Source organism: Oratosquilla oratoria, chromosome 27 (genome assembly GCF_046742065.1).
Source record: "Oratosquilla oratoria isolate Oo_2021 chromosome 27, ASM4674206v1, whole genome shotgun sequence".
NCBI lineage: Eukaryota > Metazoa > Arthropoda > Malacostraca > Stomatopoda > Squillidae > Oratosquilla > Oratosquilla oratoria.
This window is the reverse complement of record NC_134803.1, coordinates 2,887,149-2,897,026: the sequence shown is the minus strand read 5'-3', so window position 1 is coordinate 2,897,026 and position 9,878 is coordinate 2,887,149.

Genomic DNA, 9,878 nt, shown 5'->3' with positions numbered 1-9,878 from the left:
CCTCATGTTCACTCCCTCCACATCTGCCTTCCATACCTCTTTTACTAGTCTTTCTTCACTCATTCTTTCCATGTGTCCAAACCATCCTAATACTCTTTCATCAACCCTATCTCCCAACTTCCTTTCCATCCCCTGTTCTCCTCCTCACCTCCTCATTTCTCACTCTATCCAGCCTCGTAACCCCATCATACTTCTCAGACACTTCATCTCAAACACATTCAAGCTCCTTCTCTCTTCCTCTCTTATGTTCCATGTTTCTGCTCCATACAGTGTTGTTGGCACAATCACTCCTTCATACAGTCTCCTCTTCGCATCCATTCCCAAATTTCTATTCCTCATTACACTTTTTAATCCACCAAGGCATTTACTCGCTTCTCTCAATCTACATTCTACCTCCACCTTTACTCCACCTTTTCCTGCCACATTTGCACCCAAGTATCTAAAACTATCTACTTCCTCCAGTTGCTCTCCCTTAATGCTCACTTCCAGATTACTGCCACTTTCACCCCTTGTACATCTCATCACCTTACTTTTACCCACATTTATCTTTAGCTTTCTTCTATCACACACTCTCCCAAACTCTGTCACCAACTTCCTCAGTCCCTCCTCCGATCCTGCCACAAGCGCAGTGTCGTCCGCAAACAACAGCTGGCTCACCTCCCACTTTTCTCCATTTTCTTTAACCATCTCCAATCCCTGACCCACTACCCTTGCATTTACCTCTCGCACCACCCCATCCATGTATAAGTTGAACAGCCAGGGTGACATAATGCATCCTTCACGAAGTCCCACCTTTACATCAAACCACTCACTCTCTCCATTTCTAATCCTGACACAAGCTCTACTACTCTCATAAAAACTCTTGAAAGCTCCGAGAAGCTTTCCTCCTATCCCGTATATCCGCATAATTCTTCCACAGTGCCTTTCTGTCTACCCTGTCGTAAGCCTTTTCCAGATCCATAAAAGCCCAAAAAACATCCTTCCCCTTTCCTATAGCTTTCTCACATATCTGTCTTACCACAAAAATATGATCTACACAACCTCTACCTGTCCTAAATCCACACTGTTCCTCACCAATTACTCCCTCTCTTCCTCTCCTAATCCTCTCAATCAAGATCCTCCCATAAGCCTTCCCAACTACACTTAAGAAGCTAATCCCTCTGAAACTACTACACATATATATGTATATATATAGATATATATATATATATATATATGTATATATGTGTGTGTGTGTGTGTGTGTGTGTGTGTGTGTGTGTGTGTGTGTGTGTGTGTGTGTGTGTGTGTGTGTGTGTGTGTGTGTGTGTGTGTGTGTGTGTGCTCATGTGTGTGTGTGCTAGTGTGTATAATATATATTTATATATTAATATATATATATATATATATATGTATATGTATATGTATGTGTGTGCATATATATACATATATATGTATATAATATATACATATATATGTATATAATATATATATATATATATATACATATATATATATATGTGTGTGTGTGTGTGTGTGTGTGTGTGTGTGTGTGTGTGTGTGTGTGTGTGTGTGTGTGTGTATTACCTAGTTGTATTTACATTGTTGTATTTTACAGGAAGGGGAGCTATGCTCGTGGGGTCCCGTCTTCATATCTCATTTTATCTAAACTATTTTTAAATTCATGTATTGTTTTTGCACACACCACTTTCTCATCTAACTTGTTCCAACTGTCTATTACTCTGTGAGGAAAGCTGTTCTTTTTCAGATCTCTTCTATAGCTGTCTTTTTTTTTTCTTTTATTTCCGTGTCCTCTTGTATTTCTATCATCCCATTTTATCAGATTCTCTCTATCAGTAATTTCTATGCCTTTCATGATTCTGTAAATAGCTATCAAATCTCCTCTCTCTCTTCTTTGCTCTAGTGTCTGTAGTTCAAGTTTTGCTAGTCTCTCTTCATATGATAGTTTTGAGAGTGTTGGTGCCAATTTTGTAATTGCTCTTTGTATTCTTTCAAGTTTTTTTATACATTTTTTTTGTACTTGGTGACCATATCGTTGCTGCATATTCCAGTCTTGGTCTTATCAGGGTGATTAGAATTTTCTTCACCATTTCTTCATCCAGGTATGTAAATGCCACTTTGATTGTTCTTATTAAATTATAAGTTTCTCCAAAAATCTTATTTATATGTTTCTCCGGTGACATATTATTCATAACAATGACTCCCAGGTCCTCATTTTCTACTTTTTTTTTTTTCCTTCTTCTCCCAAATTATATGATCCTGTTATTCTGTTTTTGCTTTTTCCAAATTCCATTATACTACACTTTTTTGTATTGAACTCCATCTCCCACTTCCTACTCCATTCCTGTACTTTATTTAGATCACTCTGTAGTGATTCACAATCTTCTTCCGTGTTCACTCTTTTCAGTAGTTTTGCCTCATCTGCAAAGAAGCACATATAGCTTTCAATTCCTTCATCCATATCATTAATATATATAGCAAACATTATTGGGGCCAGAACTGTTCCTTGTGGAACACCGCTTATTACTTCATCCCATTTTGAGTGTTTGTCACTTATCACTACTCTCATTTTCCTTTCTTGCAAAAAGTCTTCCTTCCATTTAAGCAGTTTGCCCTGTATTCCTCCTTCAGTTTCTAATTTCTTAAGCAACTTCTTATGTGGTACTTTGTCAAAAACTTTTTTTAGGTCTAGAAATGCACAATCAGCCCATCCATCTCTTTCTTGTATTATATCTATTAGCCTTGAATAGAAACATATTAAATTGGTGACGCATGATCGTCCTTGTCTGAATTCAAATTGCCTTGGATTTAATACGTTGTTGTTGTTTTTTTTTTAATATTTTACCCATCTACTTTTGACAATTCTTTCACAAATTTTTGCTATTGTGCTTGTTAGAGAGACTGGTCTGTAGTTGTTAGGGTCTTCTTTATTTCCTCCTTTATATATAGGTACTATATTTGCTTTTTTCCAATCTTCTGGAACTTTTCCTTCTTTCAAGGAACTGTTTATTATGCTATGTATTTTGTCTGCCAGTTCATTCCTGCATTCTTTCAAAATCCAGTTTGCTATTTCATCTGGTCCATGCGATTTTCTGACATCAAGATTACTCAAGTGTTTCAATATTTCATTCTTTGTTACTTCTATTTCTTTCATGGGAGGGACTTTCTCTTTCCATTCGATCTCTTCAGGTTGTATGTTCTCCCTTGTAAACACTGATTTAAAATGTTTGTTCATAATTTCCGCCATTTCAATTTCCTCTGTGTATTCAACTCCTCCTTGTCTTAATTTCTCCAAGTCTTGTTTGTTTTTCAATTTGTTGTTTACAAATCTGTAAAATAGTTTTGGTTGATCTTTACATTTTTCTATGACATCTTTTTCATATTTTCTCTTTTCCTCTCTGCACGTTTGTACATATTCATTTCTATAACAAGTATATATTTTCCATTTTTCAGGCCTTCTGTCTTTTTTCCATCTGGTCCAAGCTTTGTCTCTTTTGTCTTTTAACTCCCTACAACTTTTATTGTACCAGCATTTTACATATTCTTTTTCTTGTTTTTGTCTTGGGACACACTTTTCCACTCTTTTTTTGTAAATTTTTGTCAAAATATTCCATTTCTCTTCCATTGTTGTTTCTTCTTTGTATATTTCTTCCCAGTTTTCTTTTTGAAAGAATTCTCTTATTTTATCAAAGTTTGTTTTTTCATACATCATTCTTCCTTTTCTGTATTGTTCATTTCTTTTCATGTATTTTTCTTCACTTAGTTCCAGTTCAATCAATATGCGGTCACTTTTACTTATTGGTGTTTTATACTCAATCTTGTCCACTATTCTAGGTTCAGATGTAATTATTAGGTCTAGTCTCGATGGTTCTTCCTCGTTTCTATACCTAGTGTTCTCCTGTATCCACTGTGTTATTGTATTGTCACTAATCATCTCAAGTAGAGCGTTTCCCCATGAGCCGTCTCCACCCTTTACTGTCATCTCTTCCCAGCAGATTTCTTTGCAATTAAAATCGCCCATCATAACTATTCTTCCTCCATCTTCCATCACTTTTATGTTCACTCTCTTCCCACGAGGCTGTTTTCAGAGGCACATAATTTATCACAAACATTCTGCTCTTCTTATCTCTGTCTTCCACTTCGATCATAATCATCTCTATTGTATTCTTTCCATATGTGACACACCTCACGTTTATATCCTTCTTAGTCAGAAACATAACTCCACCCCCTTGTTTTGTCTCTCTGTTTCTAATCCAATAATTATATGCATCATGTCCTACACTGTTGGGTGGTAGTGGACCTTTTAATTTTGTTTCTACAATTCCCATTATGTCCGGTTCTTTTTCCTTCAAATAATCATTCAGCTCATTCAATCCTGTTATTAATCCATCTATATTTGTGTAAGACACTCTTAGTTTTCTGCCACTTCCATTGTGTTCTCTGTTTCCCTTTTGTTTTTCTCTTGTATGTCGAATTGCCTTAGTTTCATATTCACTACTCTCCAATAGAATCTCTCTTTTTCTGACTCTGTTCTGTTCTCGTTTTTTTTCCTTAGCTTCAAGTCTTTTCTCTTTTTCTTCCTCTCTTTCCTCTTTATTCATTTCCCTTTTTATCCATACCTTTTTATATTGTTCACTTGTTGCTAGTTTCCCTGTTTTGGATAAGATATTCTCTGCCGTCGTTTGTGACCTGAATTTAATCTTAATTGGTCTGGTCTTATCTGTACTATACTTTCCGAGTCTGAACTTCTCTTCGATTTGTTTCATTATTTCTGGTTCATCTTCCTGAACTAATTGTAGTAAACTGCTTACTTTTTCATTTTCCTCTTTGATTCTTGAGGTTCTATCTGGGTTATGTTTCTCTTCCATTCCTAAGAAAATTATACATTTCTTTTTGTCTGCTAAGTCTCTTACAATATTCTCCTTCTGTCTCATCACTTTGATAACTGAGTCTTCAGTTTGTTCTTTCATTTGCTGTTTAATTATATCAGTAAATGCAACTTTACTATTTTCCTGTATCTTCCTCCACCCCTGTGCCTCTTTTGCTATTGTTTCTTTATTGTCTTTATTGTTCCTTTTTAATTCTTTATTCTCCTCTTTTACTTCTCTTAACTGTCTTTTTAGTTCTTCTATTTCATCAGTTAAGTTTTTGTTCGCCTTCTCTAGTTCTTCCAATCTTTCAACCTTTTCTGCAAGTTTTGACATTTTACCGAACCTAATCTCCCAATGTTCAGTCATTTGTTCAAGCCTTTCCTCCAGTTTTGCTAGTCGGGGGAGGTTGGTATCCGCCTCCCCCTCTTTAAATCCTTGGAAATTATTATCCTCACCTTCCATTGAATTGTTCTTATCTATGTTTCTAATCTTTACATTTTTGTTAGACATTTGGTCGTCACTAAATTGGTCGGGACCTCTTTTGTTTACATGGCGTCTGCCTGCCTGGTCCAAGTCCTCTCCTTCCTCATTTCCTTCCATTTCCCTCAGTAATCCCTCTCCTTCTTTTTCCTCACCTTCCCACTACACCACGAGCAATTTCCCCCCACCCTGTAAATACAATAGGTACTTCCTTTGCTTTGGGATCCACGAAAATTTCACTTTTTCTTCAGAACGTCCTCTACGCCGTCCGTTCGGTGGAGTGTGTGTGTGTGTGTGTGTGTGTGTGTGTGTGTGTGTGTGTGTGTGTGTGTGTGTGTGTGTGTGTGTGTGTGTGTGTGTGTGTGTGTGTGTGTGTGTGTGTGTGTGTAACATCTAGTCACGTTGATTTGCCTCTTGGTTTAAATCATCCCACCATCTAATGAACGGACTGTTCTCTTCCTAGGACTTAGGTACGCTATGGTGCCATGAAGGACGCTAGAAAGACGACTATATCATTCTTCGCCAGTCGCACCTCTCATTCACCATCATTCTAGATTTTTTTATCTGGCATTTTAGACTTTTCACTTTATTTCTATTTTGTTCTGTTTAGTTTACTTGCACCTCCCTCCTACATTTAAAGAATCACCTGGAGCTAACCAGATCTTTTTTACGCGTAGAGACTTTTCTACAAGTGATATGTATATCTACACTGTATGTTCTAGTATTCTTATTATGTCATTACTTCTTAATCCAAATTAAATTATCCTGAGGCACTTCATTATTATTATTATTATTTTTTATTTGTTTTTTTGTTTTTTCTAGGACAGCGTGGTGATCAAGCGGATTTGAGCAACGGGGTCTGGAGGCAAAGAGGCTAAGTGGGGTGCTAAATCGAATCCCGCTACCGAGTCAACACGCAAAGGCAATATGGGTACACCGTCTTCCATTGCCGACCTCCGACAAAGGCTATCATACCTAGCCATCTCGCAGGATGTGTAATGGCTGAAAACAATAGAAAAACAATCTTCTTCCCCATTACTTGCAACGTCTATGTTTCACATTCATACAAAGGAAGGGATTCGGTAACACTCAAATTCTTCTTTGTTTACAACCGTATGATCCTTCAGTGTCTATTTACGACCCACACAGCTCTTTTCCTTTCTTACATCTTCTTACTTCAGCTCCCAGAAATAGGCATTATGCCTATCAGTGGTACCAGCATGCTTCTCCATCTGGCTCTATCTTGGAAGGCCCCTTCGTCCTTCAGAGTTTCGATGTTGGGCAAGTCATGTCTGCTGAGGGCTTCTTCAACAGCGTCTCTCCATCTCTTTCTCGGTCTTACTCGTGATCTTCTTCCACCTGGCATCTACTCCTTCTTTTCATTTATATTGGTCTATTTACAAATTATTGGGAAATCCTATCATTTTACTTCCAATATTCCAAAAACTCTGTGGTTCCTTTCTAAGTAGATTTTCTATTTTTTTCTTTCAATAATCAGAACTTCTTACTTCTATTCCCTACTCTTTAGCCTCATCAGGGTTCCCAAAGATAGAGCCATTCCATATTTCACTTATGTTCCAGTACAGAATAGTATTGCCCGTTGAATCCATGTCAGCGTCTTAGCGGTACATCTCCCTTTAGTAGATATGAATATATGTCCATGACTAGTATTTTCTCCCAGGAACTTCCAATGTTAGAAAGGAGTGGAGTTGGATGAGATATGCAAATAGCGTCAAGAAGACATGTAACAACATTTTTTTTAGTCACATGTTACATGACCTCTCTAAACTCACACAAAGACACACGCGCGCGCGCCAAATACTAATTAATGGGCATATGTTCATACGGTGAACACGTAGTCTTTTTTTTTTTTTTTTTAATAATACTTTTAGATATAAAAGACACACATGGCACTACCTATGCAGTGAAATTATGCTAAACCGTAATTTCTTTTATACATTTAAAGTTTACAAAATAAAGGGGTGGAGCTTTGGTCAATGTCTTTAGTTTTTAAACGGGAATTACAATTTATGGGTTCATAGACTCAAAGGGAGCGAAATGATCATAGTTGACATGAACATCTACTGAATAAATGAAGAGCACTGGGAGCAGTTCCCTCTGCTGAAGAAAGGCATTGTTCAATTTTAATATACAATGAACAAGAAAAGAATAGTGTAAATTATTTCTTAGGCAATAATTACATGACATGAGTGATTCTGTGTAGATTATACATTTCCTGAAAGAAAGATATAGTTTATTAGCAATACCATCTCCAGGGATCAAAATCAAAATTATGGACATCAGAGCAACACCGTGAAATATAAAATAATAATTATAATAAAATCAGGAAGTGGCGAACTAGGCTGTAGGAGACTCCTTCAGGTCTTAATTGTAAGACCTACTGTAGCGTTTAGAACTAGACTCAACCATACAACCAGATTCTATCGTCCACAGACAATTATTTAGTATTCGTCTCTGCTCTGGAGTGAGCACTTCAGGATTCCTTTTCTATACATTCCATTGCACTACAATAACCAGGCCCATTTGCAACATTGCATTCCTAAGAAGGATAGGTCATTCTTGCAGTGGACTATTAAGGATATTCCGGCGCAATCTATGCCCAAGTAATGGTAGTACATAATGTCGACGAACTTTGGAATTCGGCTAGTGAGTTAGTTACGGTTTGGCAGCCTTCTTTATCTCATCACGACCTCCATGAATCATAGAACTGTGAAACCAAGGCGAACAGACATTAATTAATTTTACAATGACTCATATCTTTTTCACATACAAAAATGCATACCTAATCCCTAATTGCTTACTTTCATGCATCACTCTTACAAGATACACACTAGAGAGAACCATCTCCCCAATAATAACAATACATACATATACCAATGTTTTTGTTTTTTCTTTATTACAAGGGAGGTAGCCAAAAGACAAAGGCATAAAATTCACTCCCACCCATTCCATCCCCACATACTCCACTCCCATTCATCACCCCTCCCCCCCTTTTGTCTTGGCTCCTCCTAGATGACGGGTCATCCCTACATCTCGCCAACTGCCCTGGGTCAGAAGTAATGTAGCAAGACACAGCACATCCACAGCAAGGCCGTTTCATTTAATTGGATACCCCCACTCCGTCCCCTCATGTAGAAAAAAATAGGGGAGAAATCCCTTTGAGCTGCGTCAAAATATCATTTACACATACTTTTACCCCATCCATCCATCTCATCCTAGGATGCCCCCTCATGTTCACTCCTTCCACCTCTACCTTCCACACCTCTTTTACTAATCTTTCTTCACTCATTCTTTCCATGTGTCCAAACCATCCTAATACTCTTTCATCAACCCTATCTCCCAACTCCCTTTCCACCCATGTTCTCCTCCTCACCTTCTCATTTCTCACTCTATCTAGCCTAGTACCCCCTATCATACTTTTCAGGCGTTTCATCTCAAACACATTTAAACTCCTCTCTTCCTCTTTTATGTTCCATGTTTCTGCCCCATACAGTGTTGTCGGCACAATTACTCCTCCATACAATCTCCTTTTAGCATCCATTCCCAAATGTCTATTTCTCATTACCCTTTTTGATACCCAAAAGCATTTACTTGTTTCTCTCAATCAACATTCTATCTCCACCTCCACTCCTCCCTTTCCTGCCACATTCGCACCCAAGTATCTAAAGCTATCCACTTCTTCCGGTCTCTCCCTTAATAATCACAATTTGCTGCCATCCTCTCTTCTTGTACATCTCATCACCTTACCACATTTATCTTCAACTTCCTTCTTTCACACACTTTCCCAAACTTTGTCACTAACTTTCTTAATCCCTCCTCTGATCCTGCCACAAGCGCAATGTCGTCAAAAACAACTGGCTTATCTCCAATTTTCTCCATTTTCTTTAACCATCTCCGATCCCTGGCCCACTACCCTTGCATTTACCTCTCGCACCACCCCATCAATGCATAAATTGAACAGCCAAGGCGACATAACACATCCCTGGCGAAGCCCCACCTTTACTTCATACCACTCATTCTCTCCGTTTCTAATTCTAACACAGGCTCTACTGCTCTTAACAGCTTTCCTCCTGTTCCATATATCTGCAATACCTCCCACATATCCTTCCTGTCTACCCTATCATAAGCTATTTCCAAATCCATAAAAACTCCCCCCCAAAAAAATCCTTACCTTTTCCTGAAGCTTTCTCACATATTTGCCTTACCACAAAAATCTGATCTACGCAACCCCTACCTGTCCTAAACCCACTCTACAAACTGATCCTTCTGAAACTACTGCACTCACACTTGTCCCCTTTTCCCTTGTAAAGTGGAACTATACAGGCACTCTTCCAGTCCTCTAGCACTCTACCCTCATTTAGACAAACATTAAACCTCACCAGTCAGTCCACCATCGCCGTACCTCGTTTTTTAGACACTCCGCATGACACCCATCCAACCCAGGTGCCTTACCTGCTCTCATCATTTTAATAACTGCTTTCACCTCATCTTTCTTTATTTCTCCTCC